The following is a 19,881-nucleotide window of genomic DNA, read 5'->3' on the forward strand; positions in this document are numbered from 1 at the left end:
GTATTTTTCGAGGTGGTACAACTTTAAAGAAGTATATAACTTATGTATCACCATCATCGTACTGACCCACAATAGTCATTTTACTGCAGCCTGAACGCTGACTATGTAAGAAAGTAGGGCTTATTGTACTCCAAAATGGGATGTAAGAGAATTGACGTTATTTCCACCCACTAATAAACAGGAAGATCTGTAGCTATAATGCACGTTGGCGCTTTCCCATTCCTGCTACAATTAGAGCAGTTTTGATTAGCGCGATAAGACATATATTTGATTAGCAAGAAAAAGGGATGCAGATGTTGAAGGCACGGACGGGGTTCGAACCCGTGATCTTCGGTTTACGAGACCGACGCCTTACCACTTGGCCACCGCGCCTGCGTCTAGCTGTGGTGTACTAGCTCCTTGTCATCTTACACGCAGGCTCTCGAGCAGCGCTGATGTCACAGGCTGCTACGCGGAAGGACATGACACTTTCCCCGGCCGTCTGATCTGTGGGAGCGCTTTCATGTCCTGTATCGTCTGTAATAGAGTGCAGCGCCCGCTACAGTATACAATACATACATATCGCTGGGCTCCTCAGTATCGCCCGCACGGGCTTATGACGTGACTTTCCCGCGCAGATGCTCAAACGGTTAATTTTCCCGCCCACATAACTGTGAGGTGATGGCGCCCAGTCTGACGCGTCCCTGCTCCACTGTGCTTAGTGATGGAGGATAGCGCATATATTCCGCCTAAATCTTCGTGTTATTCGTTGAGAAGTGACCGAAAAATGTACATTCAGTCTTATAAGTAGTAAAAAAAAATATCGTGAGGTGAAAATAGTATATCTCCATTTATTATAGCATGGCAGTAAGCCTAGGTTATACCCATACTGTAATATGCAAGGGGGTCGCAAGAACAGAATAAACCAAGAGCTCACTCACACCACCGTGATTTTGGCGTGTCTTACGCACGCGATGCACGGTCGCATGGTGCGATGAATGGCGTCAATAAAAGAAAATGCAACATTCACATTGGGGCTCCTTCACACGAGCGGATGCGTTTTAAAAGTCGCCCGCTCGCCATAAAATCGGGTGAATGAAGAAAAGACGCGATAAAGTCACAAGCTTTATTAGCGTTTTCTCGTTCATTCACATGACTGGCTGCGACATATTAACGGGAAAATACGCCGCAGCCCGGAAATCCCTCGCTCGGCGTAAATCCTCGGAATGACATCAGCTGCCTAAATAGAGGCACCTGTAAGCTCTTCCCCGTGTTGGACGCGGCTAAACTGCCTCCCCCTCCCTTTTTTTCCAGCGTAAATCGGTCGAAAGATAGAACCAGAACTATCTTTTCCGGCCGCGTATAATTTTGGTCACGTATGTGCTTTTTTTTCTGTGCGCGATGTTTTTAAGCACCGCAAAATCACCCATTTGTATGAATGCGTTGGAATCCAATGTCTCAGATGGTCACGATTTTCATCCGACGGGAAAACGCAGCTAAACAGCCGCGCAAAAACGCTTGCGTAAATAAAGCCTTAGCATGTAGATACGCGCGCAAAACATCGCAGCATGCCCTATTTCTCCGTTCACCACGCAGCGTGAGCCCTATGCCTTTCTATGGGCAGCGGACGCAACGCTATCCATATACAATACATCGCATATTGCCGGTGATACTAACGCAACCCCGCTATGAAAAAGCGAGGAATTAACAAAAAAAAAGACAAAGTCAGGGTTTACACAAATGGCTTGTTTTTGCTCCATTGTGAGGCCGAGAAAATCACAGCCGCAAAACGGGACGAAACGAGACAATGGGTTTCACAATCGGGATTCTAACGCATGTAGGCTGGGTTCACACGGGGCGGATTTGACACGGAAATTCTGTCCGGAATTTTGCCGCGGCAAATCCACCTTCGAACGCTAATCCTGGGATTAGCCAGTCATGTGGACGAGATTTCTCAGAAATCTCGTCCACACGGGACCGCGAATACATAGCGGCAAAGCCGGCGTTGCTGCGGCCACACCGCGAGATTTCCGCCGGGAATACGCAGTGTGGGAATCCAGCCTAACAGTACGCAAGAAAAGACAGGACTTGACCCATCTTTCTTGCACATAGGTTTTCTACATACGAGAAAGATGGGGTAGGACCTTTCATCCCGCGCGTTTTTCTCCAAAGTTGCGCACAATAGCGTGAAGTTTGAACTGTCAAATGCTCTAATAAGCTCCGTAGCAGCGAGCATATTAGTGTATACGCCCATCTGTTTAAGCCCTCACGCTGCGCATGACCTTGTGCGGGACATACGCCGTCATGCGCAGTTCACTCGCCATACACGGTCTCTGCCGGCTCACACAGACCGCTAAAATGCAGCGTTTTGCGACGTGTGAATGAGACCTGAGGCCGCTCTCACGCAAGAGTTCTTTTGCTGCATATTACACGCAATATACGTAGCACTAGACCGCTATTTATTTCAATGGCCTCTCACACTGGCAGTTTTACGCGCCGTATTATACACTCTCATGCGCTGCAGGTCCTATTTTTGGCATTTTAGTTCTGATTTCAAGCACTAAATCACCATTGAAATGAATAGGGGGCGTAAAGAACGCTGTTAACCCTTTCCAATCCACTGTCTGACGTCTAAAGACATTATGAGTTAAGGCTGTACAGCTCCGATGTTGGAAGACGCCCGTCGCGGTTCTCTTACTGTATATTGCCAGCCTCTCTGCTATCGGAGCCTATCCAACGTGTCACCTCATGCAGTACTGGCTTTAGCCAGCAGATAGCGCCGTTGTATAATGGCAGAAAAAGAGTAAGCCCCCTAGGAAAACCAGGATACAAATTGGATTGGAAAGGGTTAATACTCAATTGTACGCGTAAGGGCTTGTTTAGACGACCGTACTAGGCAGGTATTTCCGCACGTTTAAAAGTCGCACATAAAACGCAACCATGCGAAGCATTGGATTACACTGCCCTCATTCAGATGAACGTGTTTTTTTCACACAAAATATTACTTTGAGAAAAAATAGGACCTACTCCATCTTTTTTGGCCGTCTTTTTTATACGGCGCGAGAAAAAATAGGTTTTGACCTATCTTTCGCCGTGTTACGCGATCATTTTAGTCCGATCGTTGCTTGAGCGTGTTTTTTAATATTCACACACCAGGGCCCGGTGGGAATGGCTTTAGGCTGGCTGTCCATGGGCGAGTTGTCATTGCGAGATCTGCAGCAATAAGCTCGCATGACACGCTTTTTCATAGAACTATGGAAAGAGCAGCCCGACATCCACGAGCGGATAATCATAGCAATTTTCTGCTCGCGTGATTAAAATCCCGGCATGCTGCGATTTGCCACGATTCTCCGGGGTGAGCCCATCATTAATATAGGCTCATTGCGGAGACCTTGTAGTGCTCCCCCCTCCTCCCCTGCAGAGGAATATCACTAGCGATATTCCGTCCTTGCCCGTGGACAGGGGGCCTTGAATACACCAGTTACGATCAAGAATCGATCGTGGCAAAAATGTATTCCTGTGAATATACGGTGCGTACGGGCGAATGTATAAACACACACGCTCGTGTGAAGGAGCCCTAATACTGTGGGTTTTTACGCAGGTTACTATGCCACTGGAAGGGGGAAAAAGTGGTGACATCATCAGTTTTCTTGCCTGCGTTGTTAGGTTGCTCTCATACAGCCCGCTTTTTACCGCGACTAGCACAGCATTTCAATGGGGCTTTGCAGACCAGCGATTTTCAAGCGCTGTCTGATCTATTTTCACGGGTTTTAGTGCTTTTTAACGCACCTCATCACCCATCACAATTATGGGGTGTGTTGAAAACCGCTGTCAACTGCTGTAATATGTGTTCGAAAATGCCGCATGAAATCGCTAAATGCTGTGGTTTCACATACAGCGTTTTGTGAATGCATGTGTGAGAGCGGCCTTAGGCTAGGGTCACACAGGGCGGATTTGCCGCGGTTTTGCCGCAGCAGATCCGCCCGCGGCAAAACTGCCCGCGGCCGCTAATCCCGGGATTAGCCAGCCATGTGGATGAGATTTCTCAGAAATCTCGTCCACACGGGACGGCTAATCCGCTGCGGTAAATCCGGTTGAAACCGCGGCTGCGGCAGCCGCGGTTTCAAAAGAAGCAGCATGTCCATTCTTTTTTTCATTCCGCTGCGGCCGCGCTCTCCTCTATGGGAGCGCCGGCCGCAGCGAAAGAGCGAGCGGCCGGGCCGCTTCAAAGCCGCTGCGGCTTAAACCGCGGCGGTTCTCCCGGCGGAAATCTCGCGGTTTTTGCTGCGGCCAAATCGCGAGATTTCCGACGGGAATCCGCCCTGTGTGAACCCAGCCTTACTGTGCAAAAATACGCAGTAAAAAAGCGGGCAAATGTGCACAAAAGCGCAGCTCTGCACGTAGCATAACACTGAGCTGAAAAAGCTGTGATTTTACATACGCTTGTGTGAGAGTGGCCTAAGGGTGGTTTCACGTCTGCGCACCGTTTTCCGCATTCCGCTCCGTTCGGGGAGCAGGAAAGGGAAATCCCTGCAACCAAACAGCTCTGTCTCAGGACGGAACTGAACAGCACTGATCGGACCCCATTGACTATAATGTGGTTTTCTTCTGTCCAACAGCTTTCCACCCAGGTGCTCAGCTGTTGGACAGAAGAAAAAGCACTTTTTCTTTTGGTATTTTTAGCCGGATCTGTGACGGAACTTCCATTTAAAGATTCCAACGCAGATGTGAAACCCGCCTAAATCAGGGATGTTCAACTTTTTGGCATCTCTAGGTCACATTGGAAAAATAAGAGTTGGCTTGGGCTACACATTAAATACACAAACACTAATGAAATGCGTTGGAATTCCACACATAAATTTTGCCCATTAACAGGCCGAAAACCGCATGATGATCCACGGCAAAAATCACGACAGAAGGATTTTATTGCAGTTTTTAGAGGCAGAATTCGTACATGTGAAAATCCTACTGTGTGCACGAGTCCCTAGGCTTCAAAGAACGAATTAATACCCACTAGAGATGAGCGAGCATACTCGCTAAGGGCAATTGCTCGGTCGAGCATTGCCCTTAGCGAGTACCTGCCCGCTCGGGAGCAAAGATTCGGCTGCGGGCGGCGGAGAGCGGGGAGGAACGGAGGGAGATATCTCTCTCCCTCACTCCCCCCGCTCATGGCCGCAACTCACCTGTCACCCGCGTCGGCAGCCGAACCTTTGCTCCCGAGCGGGCAGGTACTCGCTAAGGACAATGCTTGATCGAGTAATTGTCCTTAGCGAGTATGCTTGCTCATCTCTAATACCCACCTAAGACACAGAGGCAAGCAGGAATGAACTGATTACTTATAAATGAATGCAGCCAGGGGGGCTGGCTAGTCTAACTACAGTCTGCACTTGGCCGCACATTCAATAACTCACATAGACTCAGGCCTCCTTCACACAAGACGAAACACACAAATATGAACCCCATTCATTTGTATGGGGTCATACACATGAGCGATTCTTTTTCTCCTACATAGCGCCACGATGCAATGCAGGAAACAAATTACGGCATGTTCTATCTGGCTGCGGGATCTTGCATCGCAGCCCCATTGTTTTCAATGGGAACGGTGGCAGCAGTGCCAGCCCTATTGAAAGCAATAGGAGAACTTCGCTGTGACAGTCGCGGCGGAGGTACCCTGCTTCCCCAAAGTAATGCGAGGCTGTTTTCACAAGGATGGCGAGGGTGATATTGCCCTCACCCCTGTGAAGTTAGCCTCACTCACAGTACTGCTACCAGGCGCCGGCCTAGCTCTAGCCTGAAGAACAAATAGGGGGTAAAAAGAGGCGGAGCTAAAAACGGCGCAGGGCAGCTCATCGCTTCTTCACTGAGTACGCTCCAATGCCTTCAGGCTGGCTGCGTGTCTCGTGATCAGCTTGGCCAGGAGGTGGGAATACTAAGCGCTGGACTAATGAGGGAGCCCGCTGGCTTGGACCATGCCAGCATGGCTCCCTATTGGCTCTCCTCCCCACAGTGACTCTCCTACAACTTAGAGCAGCAAGAGCAGCGGCCGAGCTGTAAATGCCCACCCTGGGCTCCTTCCCCTTGCGTGCCAATGTCTCCGTACTTCGTTACTTCGCAGTCACACACAGTTGGGCAAGCAGGACGGTTCTTATATACAGGGCCAGCCGCATGTAGTTAAGTTGTCATAGACGGCGGCTGGCCCTGTGTATAATGAAGCGCAGCAGCCAACCTATAGAGAGGTCGGCCCACCAGGAAGTTTTCTGGAGCAATATACGGCCAATTCGTCTCTGTGGGTCGCATTCATAGCTATCCTGGGCCATGGGTTGGACACCCCAGCATTAAAATTTTTTCCTTAGGCCTGTTTCACACGAGCAATGCGACATCACCACAAGAAAATCGTAGTGATATCGCATTGGTGTTGTGTGCGATATCGCTGCGTTTTCTCGTGGCAATATTGTAATTTTGTGGCACTACAAAGTCGCTTGTGGTGCTACAAAGTTGGGAAAATTGGTAGCACCATGTGCAAGGATTTTTTTTTGGGGGGGGGGCGTGAAATATATGTCCTACCCCGAAAATAAGCCTTAGCTGCATAAAACAAACAAAACAAAAAAAAAAAGGAAATCGCCTAAGAGGTGCTGTCCGGCTCGGGCGCATGTCTCCGAAGCTCCACGACACTTGATTAAACATCTCCGGCGTAGCTTCCTGGTCAGGATTTGGAAAAACCCCGCCTTCAGGAAACTCTGCCTCTGATTGCTTGAGCGCCGCCTCCATTCAGAGTTAACAGGTGGTTGGCCATAGATGAACAACTGCCTGTTTAAATGCGCTGAAGACCAAGTGACTCCAACAAGTGAGCGATTCTCACTCACTTGACCTTTCAGGTTCCATGTTTACACGGAACATCAGTCACCCGTAGTTGCTCTTTTGAGCAGTTACTCGGGCAACTATCAGCTTATGTAAAAGTACCCTTAGATACAATAGGACAAGTCCAAGATAAATGTAGGTGCAATTCCCATTTAACTGATATTATTGAAAACACTTCCTCTAGCTGCATGATTAATCTGGAGGGTAACTGTCAAGTAACTTTTTGTTCCCATTTTATTTCATCATTCTCTAAGGGGACTGTCCAGTTTGGACTTTGCTTAGGTGTTGTCAGCTCTCGCTAAGGCTAACTGCACACGGTCCGATATCGCACTTGCCAACATTCGATTTTCTCGCAGATGCGAGGCATTTTTATTTCAAAACCGCCTTGCATCACTTTGGGGAAGTAGCGATTGTTTTTAATGAAGAAAGATTGCATCCCATCATACTGTGTGCACTTAGCACGTGGTGCGATCCTGACGCCAGCCCCATTGAAAGCAATGGGAAAAGATCGCGCTCCTCTGCCACTGATGTGACAGCTGTGGCAGGGGATTCCTTCGGTATTATTGTTCCTTGTCACCACCGGAAGTTAGGGGTGGTGACAAGGTACCAGCTGTAAAAGAATTTAGTAACGCGCCCAGCTTCTGATTGGCTGGAGGGCGTTACTAAATTCAGACAGAGCAGGAGGACAGCAGGGAGACAGCGAGTGTCCGCGCAGCCAGAGACAGACGCACCGGAGGATAGCAGCCACTGCCGTTCTCTGACAGCATGAAGACAGCAGTGAGGCTGGGAGCGGTGGCACACACAGAGGCGGCGGAGGACACCGGCGACGCTGGGAACACTTGCCTCTTCAATACTGCGAGGATGACCGCGGCAATAATCAGAGCGGCGGGTGATGCAGAAGCGGCGGGGACAGCTGCAGCATTTGTACTGCTTTTTGCCAGCCCTGGAGGGTTAGGGGTTAGTTTTCCAAATAGACTTACATTTATAGCTGTAAAGGCTTCTGCATGTAAGCCTAAGTGCAAAACTAATCCTTAACCCTAACCCTCCAGCGCATCCAAAAAGCAGTACAGAGGCTGCAGCTAGGACCTTCAATGACCTTACAGAAGTCACCCAATCGGGAGCTAGGGGTGTGACGGGCATTCCTCCATCCAAGCCCTGTCAAACCCCTAGCTTCCTGGTGGTGACAAAATACAATAATACCGATTCCTTCATCCCCATGGCGAGTCCCCTCATCGCTGAACACTGTGACAGTGTTATCACAGTGTTCAGTGACGACAGGAATGAAGGAATTCCCTGCCACAGCTGTCACAGTAGTGGCAGAGGAGCGCGATCTTCTCCCTATATTTTCAATGGGGCCGGCGCTGCTGCCGCTGGCCCCATTGACAACAAGATGAAACCCCTGGATGTGACAGCTGCCACCGGCCCCATTGGAAACAATGGGCGATATCGCAAAAAGAATGGGCATGCTGTGATTTTTTTTTTTCACGCAGCATCGCTGAAAGTGAAAACATCACAAATGAGAACTATTGAAATTCATTTGTTTCATAATCATGTGTTTTCACTCACTCTTGCGTCACACGAAAAACACGCGATTTCCTTGCCAGTGGAAAGGAGCTCTGAGGGAGTTAGATATTTGGTGCCCAAAGGCCCCAGAGGTGTCAGTCCAGTGCTGGTTAGATGGCAACTGCTTTTCTCTTTACTCTTGCCTAGTTGGTTCATTTATGTTCCCAACTTTCCTAACCTTTTGTCACAAAATGATTCCTCCAAAATGCTTTGTATAGAGGGGAAGAATCTGGCTATAACAGATTAGAATTACACTACTACCATTAACCCAGCCAGGCCGTATATCTTGGTAATTTCCTCAACCATGTACGCCTACATACATCATTTCAATGTTATATTCCTTTGTAAAATGGAAATTTTCAATAAAAATTATTGTTAAAAAAAATAAATACTTTGTATGGAAATTGAGCCAGTCATTGAACATCACTAACCTACGGTATATATATATTTTATATGGAGGTAAAGTAAAAAGCATCACAGACTTGATTTTCTATACTTGATCCATGTGTGCGTGGTGAAGTTTTCTTTAAAACACCCAGGCTATAATTTAATGTTAAAAATATTTCCTCCAAGCAATGATTAAGCAGGAACACCAATGGTGAAAAGCACGGTTTTACTGAGTTTGCACATTCCACAATTGTAGGTTTAGTACGTGTGGATATAGGAGGCTATCACAAGTATGTCAGATATGGTTTAACCCCTTCAGTGGCAGGTTTAGGTAGTCTTCAGCGCACTTCAACACTGATTTTTAGGAGATTTTCCGGGTGTGCCACTAAAGGGGTTAATTGAGAAATATATTGCATGCAGAAGGCCACATTTTCTTTAAGACAATTTTGATACATGAATTCAGTTATGCGCTTCCCCAAAATCTAGATCTAAGTATATAGTATAACATTTTAGAGTAAAAGCAACATTTTGAAATATTTTCAGCTTCTGTTTTGTCTTGCTTTATCATGACAAGCTTGTATTTTTATACCATATTTAAAATTAAAGAGGTTCACAACATTCAATATATATTATAAGCAAAAACGATAACCCTAATGGGGTTGGCCAATTTCTACTACAATTAACTAAGATGCAGGAACAAGAGTACTGTCTATCAAAAAAATAATTGGGCTTTGCCAGAGCACAAGTTCTCATGTTTAGAGTGCCACCTCCTCTTCCCGTAGCAGCTGACTGACTGCAAGAATGGAGCTTCCTGCAAAACATGGGCGCTGATGGAAGAGCCAGGACAAGATTAGGGCTGCCTACAGTACACGCTAGATCAATATTGATGCTCCCAGTCACTACTACATATATGAAAGGTACAACCTATTACAAACTATGTACAAAAACAGCTTTTCCCCAGGCTTATATCGCCATGTCTGCTTTTTTTTGACAAAAAGCCACGCGCAGATCTTACCTTCCAACGTCTAAACAATGAAAAGAGGGGAAAACGTTTAGGCGATGCCCCTTTAACACTGAGTCTTCATACCAAGGGCTCATTCATATGGGTATATTTAGTTTTGGTCCATGAATACACTGCACATTCATGGACCAAAGCTCCGCCCTTCTTGCAAGTCTTTTGCGCGTGTAATCGCTGCGTATTTACACTCTCAAAAAAACGCAAGTAGGTTCCACTGATTTTATGCACAAATACGCAGTGAATACACATGTATCATGCGAATACACTGCGTATTTGCGCAGTCCCACTGACTTAAGTGGGTTATTTCGGTTTGTTTTAGGGACCAGCATAGGACATGCTGAGTTCTTCCCATGCGCATAAATATACATGTGAAAAAGGCAGACCTGAATGATTCAGTGCTCCATATTACAACCATAAAAAATACATGCATAATATGGAGTGCAAATGCGCTCATGTAGATGAGCCTTAGGGCTAATGCCCACAGCCGTGTCGGACTCCGCCAGTGGAATATCGCAGCAGAGTCCATCATGGCGCCCCCCCAAAGACCCCATACTTACCTCCCGTATCCGCTGTGCGCGTTCCGTCTGATGTGCTGACAGCGGAAGTATAGCGTGACGGCCGGCTTCCATTGACTACAATGGAAGCCGGCTGCGTGTATTCCCATGGCAAATAGAGCATGCCGCGGTTTATTTCACACTGCGGAATTCCGCAGCGTGAACATTGAGAACCTAATAGCTCCGGCCGTGGGCAATAGCCCTTAATAGTAACCTCCTCACAATACTAGTATACCTCTTAGTAATAGATACCAGCTTTACACAGTGATAGTTATTATAGTGCAGTTATCTCCAGTGATTACAGGTTCTGTATTCTTCTCCGTCTGCGCCCAGATTGCCATGATGACGTCTCACGGCCATAACTTGTATCTACAGAATTTCATGCACTGATATTCTTGTCTCTTGGCCTTTCCAGCATCCTCCCTATGTTTTCCATGCCTCTACACAATCTCCCTATTCATGGTGCTCAAGATAGTAATTACACGCCCCACAGTAAAAGTGCTTCAATTTATGCACTTATCAGTAATAATGCCCTCTAATGGCTCATCAGCAATAATAATGCTCAGTTATGTTCCCATCAGTAATAATGCCCTCTTCTTTGCCCCCATAACTAATAATACTGCTTTTTCTTCTCCCATAATTAATAATGCCCATTTTCTGTCCCCATAAGTAATAATGCTGTCTTTTTTGCCCCAGTAAGTAATAATGCCTCATTTCCTGCCCCCATAATTAATAATGCCTTTTTTTGTCCCCATAAGTAATAATCTTCCTCTTCCAGTGTTTTGCAACAATGCTACAAACTACATTAGAAAATAGAACATGTGTAATATGCAGCGTTATTCAATGGCAGGGAGCGTATGGGCTGCGTATGGCACTGTGCATGCCCGCGAATTATGCGATCATGAACATGCGCAGTGTGATTTTTAATTTTTTTCCCCCACCCTTTAGAGCGGGGATGCGTATTGAAATGCTGCCCATACGCAATGCATGGGTATTAGTGTATCTTGACGCCACCAGGAAGATCTGATTGGCTCCTGAGCTGCTTCGGCAGCAAGTCATGCAAGGCCACTACAGATTGACTAAGAAGCCATTCAGCGGGCCTAGCAGCTGAATCAAGGGGCTTTCGTGGCAAAGATGCAGAAGCCTGAACCCCCCCGTAAGTGTTTCAGTGCAGCGCAGCCTTAAAAGCAGGCAGGGAAATCAGCTGTGAAGCAGCTTTAACGGTGTCGGGGCAGAAGTGCGGCCCCCCTCCACCTGTTACTGTCATCTCGTCACCGGGTTCAGGGAGTCCAGGGGGGCGAGGGTGGGGGAGAGTGACACATCTGTGAAGCTGCTTTAACGGCGGCGCCCCACAAGCGTGGCCAACCTCACCCCCATGTCACTGTGACATCGCCACCGGGTGCAGGGAGTCCAGAGGGTCTGGGGGAGGACAGCAGGGCTCACACTGCGGCAACGGAGGGGTTCCCCCCACATTTAACTATGGAATGGCGGGCGGCAGAGATGGACGCTGAGTGATGGGGAGAGGAGGGATCACACAGCCGTGCAGGGCAGACGGCTGAGTACACAACGGAGGCAACTGCACTGGGACTGGGACAGGGAGGCGGGTGAGTGGGGTGCAGCACAGCAGCGGATAACAGACTGCTGCTCACTCATATGCCATGGCGCTTCAGCCCCTCATCCACTCCAGTGGCTTGTAGGACCTTGTAATACTCCGCAAATCGGGAGCTGGGGGTGTGACAGAGGCATTCCCCCTGTCAAACCCCTAGCTTCCGGTGGCGTCAAGGTACACTAATACCCAATGCATGAACATGGAAAGCTTATCATGCATAGCCCATAAAAGAGCTGTGTATAACATGCAGAGAAATAGAGCATGCTACAATTTATTTTTCCTGTGGATTGATACACAGTGCCCACAAGCCGGTGTGCATCGAAGAATGAAAATCCATTGACTTTCATTGCCTCTATGCACTGCGTGTTGTGCACGAGATATACTCATGTGGCATACATGTTGACAATACGCCCATGTGAATGAGCCTTAAGGGGTTTTTCTCACATTTGACATTTATTACCTGTTCACTACCGATCACTAGAACAGGGGTATTGAGCCCCTTGTTCCTCCTCACTGCATGACCACCTTAAGGAAGACATTGAATGGAGCAGCGGTTGAGCATGCACAGTTGCACATTGCTGTTTCTTTCAGTTTCTATGGCAGTGTTTCTCACCTTTTTTCAGCTTGTGGCATACCTTGTCACAAAATGTTTAGCTTGTGGCACCTCTGCAAAAAGAAATGGAAGGGATGTGCAGAATTTATATTTTCTCTGTGCCGGCATTGCCTGTCATAATGTGTGGTATGAAAGTGAGTATACGACTATAGTATGTGGAAAAGATTCTGAAATGGAAGGTACTGCTGAACAGATTTATAACATTTCCATAGGTGATTATGTAAGACTCTTGGGTGCTCAGAAACCTGATTTGCATTTTCCAAATCTAGGAATGGCTGGCTTAATTGATGATACACAAAATGTAACTTTAAGTAAGTAATCCTTTCAAGCAAGGCAAGCCACCCCGAACATTTAGCATGTTTTTAGAACACAATCTTGCTAATGCTCAATTTTACAAAAAATATATGCCCTTTCCATGGAAACATGCTAAATTTCCATATAACTATTTGAAAGCTTTCTTAACAGCTCAGAACAGCTGTTAACCATTCATCTCTGTACCTCTTAATCATTCCAAACCTTTCTTGGTTTTATATGGAATATACTCTTAAAAATGTTATAGACTACTGTGAGCGTGCAACTTGATTCTTACCATGTAAAATTCTACTGCTTCCAAGTAATGCACTACTGCAGGGGAGCAGAGGTGATTATTCAACACAGACACTGACTTTCTAAGCAGCAGCTGAGGTTGTAAGGATACCTGTAAGTATGGTGTTGAAGTGTGTTCAAAGAAAGAATGTACATATTGAAGCTATAAATTTGGGCCTCTAAGTATTCAGTGGTGACTAAACATACATTTTTCAAAAACATAGTCACTGTCTTAATGCACCAGAATTTAACAAACGTTTCTCCTAAAGATGGAAGATAAGCAAATTAGCAAATTTCTTTGCTCAGTCCTTCAATATGGCAGCCCATAGTATATACACTATCGATTTCGACTCTATAAAAATGCATAACCAGTATGTGAAATCAATTTTCCTATTATATTCTAATAGCTGGTGTATTGACAGTCACTTTTCAACTTAAAACAGGTAGATCAATTTGCTAATCACTAACGGTGGAATATATCCACTGCTTATTGTCACTATATTAGACTATCTGTGCATGATATTCGCTGCCTCTAAGATCTCATAGAGATCAGGATTGGGTTAATGGTGTACAACATTTTGAAGCCCTTGTTAAAGCAAAACTACCAAAATATATGTATAAGGTGAGGTGAAACTCTGGGCACACTAGCTGCCCAGAGCTGAATACACTATGACGGAGTTCAAAATGGCTGCTGAAATGTCTCTTCTGCCAAAAAATGCAGCCTCCCTACCAATTAATGTAGAGAGGGTAGAAGCCCTAAGTAATATTCATGCTTGGCTATTTTGTTATATATATATTAACCCTGTAACTTACAGTGTTATAAAATTGCCAAGCATGAATATTCCTTAGGGCTTTTACCCCTTCTACATCCCTCATAGGGTACATAGTTTAAAGGCTTTCTCTACATGCTGATGGCTAATTCTCTCAGCTTGGGCCCCCTTGGCACAACAACATTCTGCGACTAAATAATATTACCATTCTGTGACTGGATATTACCCCTACACGATAACTAAATAATATCACCATACTCTGTCAGAATAATACCCCTACACCATGACTAAATAATATTACCATACTGTGACTGGATATTGCTGGGTTCACACGGGCGGAAATTTCGCAGAATGTCCACAGCGGGACCGCACGGAAATTCCGCAAGATCTCTGCAGCTGAAGTCCTGCGGGTTTGGAAAGCGTCTTGTTCCGCTGTGGCGATCTCTCCCCATAGGAAGGAGAGAGACAACAGAGTAAACAGCGATAAAACTGCTGACATGCCGCACGGAATTCAAAAGCCGCTGCATGTCAGTGCGGCTTGCCCGCAACAGACTGTCAGCAGCGTGTCGATAAGATTTTTGCAAATCTCATCCACTTTGCTGCTTAACCCCTTAATGACATGGCCTATTTTGGCGTTGAGGACCAAGCGATTTTTTGGTATTTTTCCATCTCCATTTTTCAAAAGCCATAACTTTTTTATTTTTCCGTGGACGCGGCCGTATAAGGGCTTGTTTTTTGCATGGCGAGCTGTAGTTTTTATCGGTGCCACTTTTGGGTACATAGACAATATCGTAAAACTTTTATTATTTTTTTTATGATAGCAGGGAGAGGAAACGCATCAATTCTGACAGATTTTTTTTTTTACAGCGTTAATCATGCAGCATAAATGACACACTAAATTTTTTCTGCGGGTCGGTACGGTTACAACGATGCCAAAATTCTTATATTTTTTTTTAGGTTTTTACACTTTTTTGCAATAAAAAGCCTTTTTTTTTGGAAATCTTTTTTTTTTCTCTATAGCTGCATTCAAAGTCCTGTAACTTTTTTATTTTTCTATGTATGGAGCTCTGTGAGGGCTTATTTTTTGCAAGACGAGCTGTAGTTTTAATTGGTACCATTTTGGGGAATGATCACTTTTGATCACTTTTATTGCATTTTTTGTGAGGCAAAATGCTAAAAATTAGCATTTTGCCTCTGTTTTTAGCAATTTTTTTACGCTTTTTGTCATACAAAATAAAAAGCATGTTCAACTTTTTGTACACGTCATTACGGACGCGTCAATACCCAATATGTGGGGTTTTAATTTTTTTTAACCTTTTTTTATGCTAATATTAGAAAAAGCATAAAAAAGGGGGTTTTTTACATTTTTTTTTACATTTTTCTTTTTTTTACATTTTTATTTTCTTTTTTTTACACTATTTGAGTCCCTCTGAGGGACTTGCAGCACTATGCCTATGATCGCTGTCATAAGGCATGGCAGAGCTACTTCTCTGCCATGCCTTATCGCTTATACAGCGATCATAGGCATAGGCAATACAGGACGCCAGTGTCTGGTGTCCTGTTGCCATGGTGACAGGCCGGGCTCTCGCGATAACATCGCGAGAGCCGGCCAGAGACACAGAGGGAGCGCGCTCAAATTTGGCATAGGATGTGCCCCTCTGAGGAAACCTTTTTTCTGCTTGCTCCGCAGTATGACCCTTATTACTTTACAAGTTACATTACAGAAAGGAAACTGATGCATCCAGTATACAGATCATTAAGAGAATAGCGCATAGTTTCTCCGGTACAATGTAAAAGCTGTATTACCTAGGAAAATAAAGTGGATTTTCTTAGTGAACTGTGGTTTTTGATGCATTCAAATCCCCACGGAAGATTTGTCTCAGTGTTTATGACTAATACTTGGCAATCATACGACTTTATCAACTTATCAGTTCATATTTATTTAATTAAAAAAGCCTGCCCTGGATTCATAAATGAGGTTAAAACAATAAAATGAATTTATAAAGTAATACATTTGGACTACATTGCAAGTAAACAACAAAATGCACATTGGTTTGGGGGGATAACACTCACATTTTCCATAGGATAAATGAGGTTAAAACAATAAAATGAATTCATGAAGAAATAAGTTTAGATGTGTATGTACATTTTATCAGCAGTCCGGGGACTACTTTGTAAAGTTTACATGAACTTTTACATTTCCCAGTGAAACAATAACTTTTTCTACCAATTGACGTTCACAGAAATGCTGCATTTCAAAGTTGATAAGGAAAAAACATGTAAAGAAATGATGCCACTTTATGTTACTACAGTGTCTATCCCCTCAAACATTTATAGCAGTTCCATGCCATACTTGCATTATCCATATTGCTCTTTTACTAGTGCAAATAATTCAGGTAATGGGAGAATGCAGTCACCAAGAATCTGATTACCCTGAAACATATAAGGTGTGTTCACGAGTGGCAGATTTGCACATTCCAAATCTAACATACAGTATATTTACTACAGGATTCATGGCAGGCTTTATTTACATAGGCTATTTTCCCGTTCCAATGCAGTCCAATTCACTTGAATGAGATAATTCACCATTTTTCTCTCTCTTAACGAAGAACTTCCTGCTGAGGCAGGAAGTAGAGAGTAGCAGGGGACCATGTGCCTTCGGAACGGAAGATCAGGTGACGGTGGGTCTGCCTTCTTTTCTGGCTTTCCACCGGGCTGAGCAGCTTTCAAAAAATGATGGCTGGATAACCCATTTACGTTCTTGTTGTCTGCAAACATAGCTATGATAAGTTAGTTTAAGTTTTAACATGAGCTGAACAGTTATTACAAATATCATCTTCTGGCTGGCTCATGTTGTTGTGAGCTCGCTGAAATGTTGTAATTACAAAGCTTCAAGGGGAACATTACAACCTTACAGGGGCTAGGAAATATCACAAATATCACAAGGGCTAGGAAATTTAAAAAAAGGTAACCTGCAAGCATCCTGTCTGCATCTGTTCACCTTCTGTGCATGAACAGTAAGAGCTTCAGTCCCCACTGTGAGAGTATGAAAGCTATGACATGATGTGTCATTGGTGTTTGGCAGATGCCCATGTCTATGCTGTCTACAGATAAGTACACATGCAAAGATATCATCAGTATGAAGTATTGTTTGTCATATCAAAATTGCCACTGCAAATAGGTCAGCTGATACAGGCCGTTTTACAATGACCACTTGTAACGTTGGCATCCAATTATTACAGAAGATTGGAGATTTCTGAAGAACGTGCCCAAAACATTTCACTTTGTGTTTTAGTGAGTTCTGTTTATCATTATTAGAACCACCATGATTATTCTATGGTTGGTGTTAGGCTTTTCTAGACAATATCTGTCCGGTATACTTATAGCACTGACTCCAGCCTGTACAATAATTCCTTTTGGATGAGAATTTTTTTTTTACCCAGATTAACATTAATGCACTTGAGAAGGAAAGGAAAGAGAAGGATTTCTGTGCAGTGGGTAAGTTGACTCAGATAATGTGAAACAGAAGCAGAGAAGAGACACAGTATGATCAAAAGGAAACACTGGTGTTTTATTCTAATCTCTAAGATGAGCTGATACATTTTAATGTTCGGATGTGGTGAAGACTCTTTTAGCTTTAGTCCGTTATAGTAACATAAAAATAGAGGATTATTCAGTGTACAACAGAAGCTCAGTATTCCTACAATGGAATAATTTACAGTAAGTATCAGTATTAGACACTTTCTAAGAATGTATCTACTGTCTGGTTCATAAGAGTCAACTAAAGTAAGTTCCCTGTCTGGACTCAATGTTTAACGTGACTGTTTGTCAGCCTTTGGGCTCATGTACATGAAAACATTCAAGGCTATATGCACTTCTGCACCCTTTTTCCCCTTTAATCTATTTGTTATTTGGAAATTAAGATTTTTTTGTAATTGGTTTTTATTCAAAATTTCTTATTGTTTGATTTCTATTCTTGCATTGTCTTTTAAGGTACTGTAGACTGGAGGACTATAATCTTAGTAAATCCTGTCAATCAGACTAAATTGGCATCTCCTTCTCTGTTGTGAAGGTGCATTCACTGCCTTTTCACTGGGCTATTACAGAAGGCTGTATGACAATGCCAGTTGATGGTGGAGGAGAGCATAGAAAGCTACTATTACAGTGGGCTGTAATTCACTAATTAATTTTCAGTGATTTCTGCAGGGGAGAATCACAGCATGTTCTATTTTGTGCGGTAAATCGCACAGACGGCTTCCATTGCAGTCAATGGAAGCCGTCCATCCCGCAATACTTCCGCAGTGAGCACTGCAGAAGTATCACACGAATCCGTGTCACAGCTCAGCGCCAGTGCGTCATGCGCTGCACTGCGCATGCGCGCCAGCTGGATGACCGAGAGGCCCGCTGCGGATCTGGACAGGTGGGTATAGGGTCTCTTGGGGGCGCTGGGTCCAATTCCACTGTGATATTCTGCAGTCGGAGTCTGACCCAGCCGTGGACATGAGGCCTTATCAATAATTGCAGTGGGAAACTAATGTTTGTTAGCTTTTTTCTCTAGAGTAGTGGCCAAACAGAAGATGGAGATATTCCTCATTGTGGGGACCAGTAGATCTTGATGATGGCCTCATATATTTATGTTCTAGTGTTCTTGTCACCAACTGTGTCTAATGAAATGTCCAATCATATACTTAATTGTGTAATCTTAACTGGTGTGAGTTTAACAGGATTAGAAAAAGACCAGCCAATTGTGTATAAGGAAGGCAAGACTGTTGAGCAAACTCAATGATCTGCTGTTATCTCTATTAAGGAGGTTATCTCACAAAACAAAGTTATTCCCCAGCTACAGAATAGGAGATAACAAGCTGATTGATAGAGGTCTGACTACCGGAACCTCCACCAATCCCAAGGATGGGGGTTCTGAAGGTCCTTATGTGAATTGGGGCAGTGGTTAAGCATGCAAACCTCTGCTCCATTTATTTCAATGGGACCACAAGATAGCTGAGTGTTGAACTCTGTTGTTTCTAGCAGTCCCATTAAAATGAATGGATCAGCGGTGCACATGTTTGACCACACCACTCCATTCATGTATGACATTCAGCACCCCAAATCTCAGGATCAGTGGGGGTCCCAATGGTTGGACCCCCCAGATCAGTTAGTTATCCCCTATAGGAAATAACTGTGCTTTGTTGCATAACCTCTTTAAGCAGACACTAGGACATCTGAAAAAGGGACATGCTAAAAATCTGCAGCGCCATCCTCCAGGCACTCAATGTCAGTATTCCTATTCTCCTAGCCAATTACATCAAGAAATACTGTAGATTCTGTCCTAAATAAAGGGTTTGCACTCTGTAGGGCATCTAATCAACTGGAAGATTCACAGGATGCAGTTTGACGTACAATCTCTCCTTTATTAGGATTATTTTATAATTAAAAGCTCTGTCTAGTGATAGGCTCATATTCTATTAAGCAGAATTACAATGGCCCTCTTCTGAAGAGCCTATTATTTACAGCGGTACGGCATTCATCTCAGTGTTATCACTTCCATTATCACTTCCAATAATAACCTGCTATTTTTCAGCAAATCAGTGTTAACATTAGTGTAAGGTTTTCTCTTCGTACATCATCAAGATTTTAGGGAACCAGTAATAGAACATTCAAAAGTATTACAGATTTAGCAAACATAAACTTGACATTTAAAGAAACCATCTGGTTTGGGGACAGAAGGGGATAGGGAGGGAGGGGTGTTTATTACCTGCACTTCTTCTTTGCTGCCCCTCCAATCTGTCCAAAATGGCTGCAGCAGTAGTTTTCTAACTGCCAAATGCATACTGTGCACTGTTCTCTGATTGGCCAGTGCTGATCATGTGAGCAGTTCTGGCCAATCAGAGAGCAGATATAGTATATCAGTAGTCTAACACTATCAATGCATTGTGGGAATTAGGTAG

General features: G+C 44.5%; 1 non-coding gene across 1 annotated transcript; it reads right to left on the reverse strand.

The window, feature by feature from the left end:
- Nucleotides 1–300: 300 nt before the first annotated feature.
- On the reverse strand, nt 301–372 carry TRNAT-CGU (transfer RNA threonine (anticodon CGU)). Its single transcript has one exon. It is a non-coding gene; the product is annotated as a tRNA-Thr (tRNA).
- Nucleotides 373–19,881: the final 19,509 nt, after the last annotated feature.

Source organism: Eleutherodactylus coqui, chromosome 8 (genome assembly GCF_035609145.1).
Source record: "Eleutherodactylus coqui strain aEleCoq1 chromosome 8, aEleCoq1.hap1, whole genome shotgun sequence".
In the NCBI taxonomy this organism is placed as follows: Eukaryota; Metazoa; Chordata; class Amphibia; order Anura; family Eleutherodactylidae; genus Eleutherodactylus; species Eleutherodactylus coqui.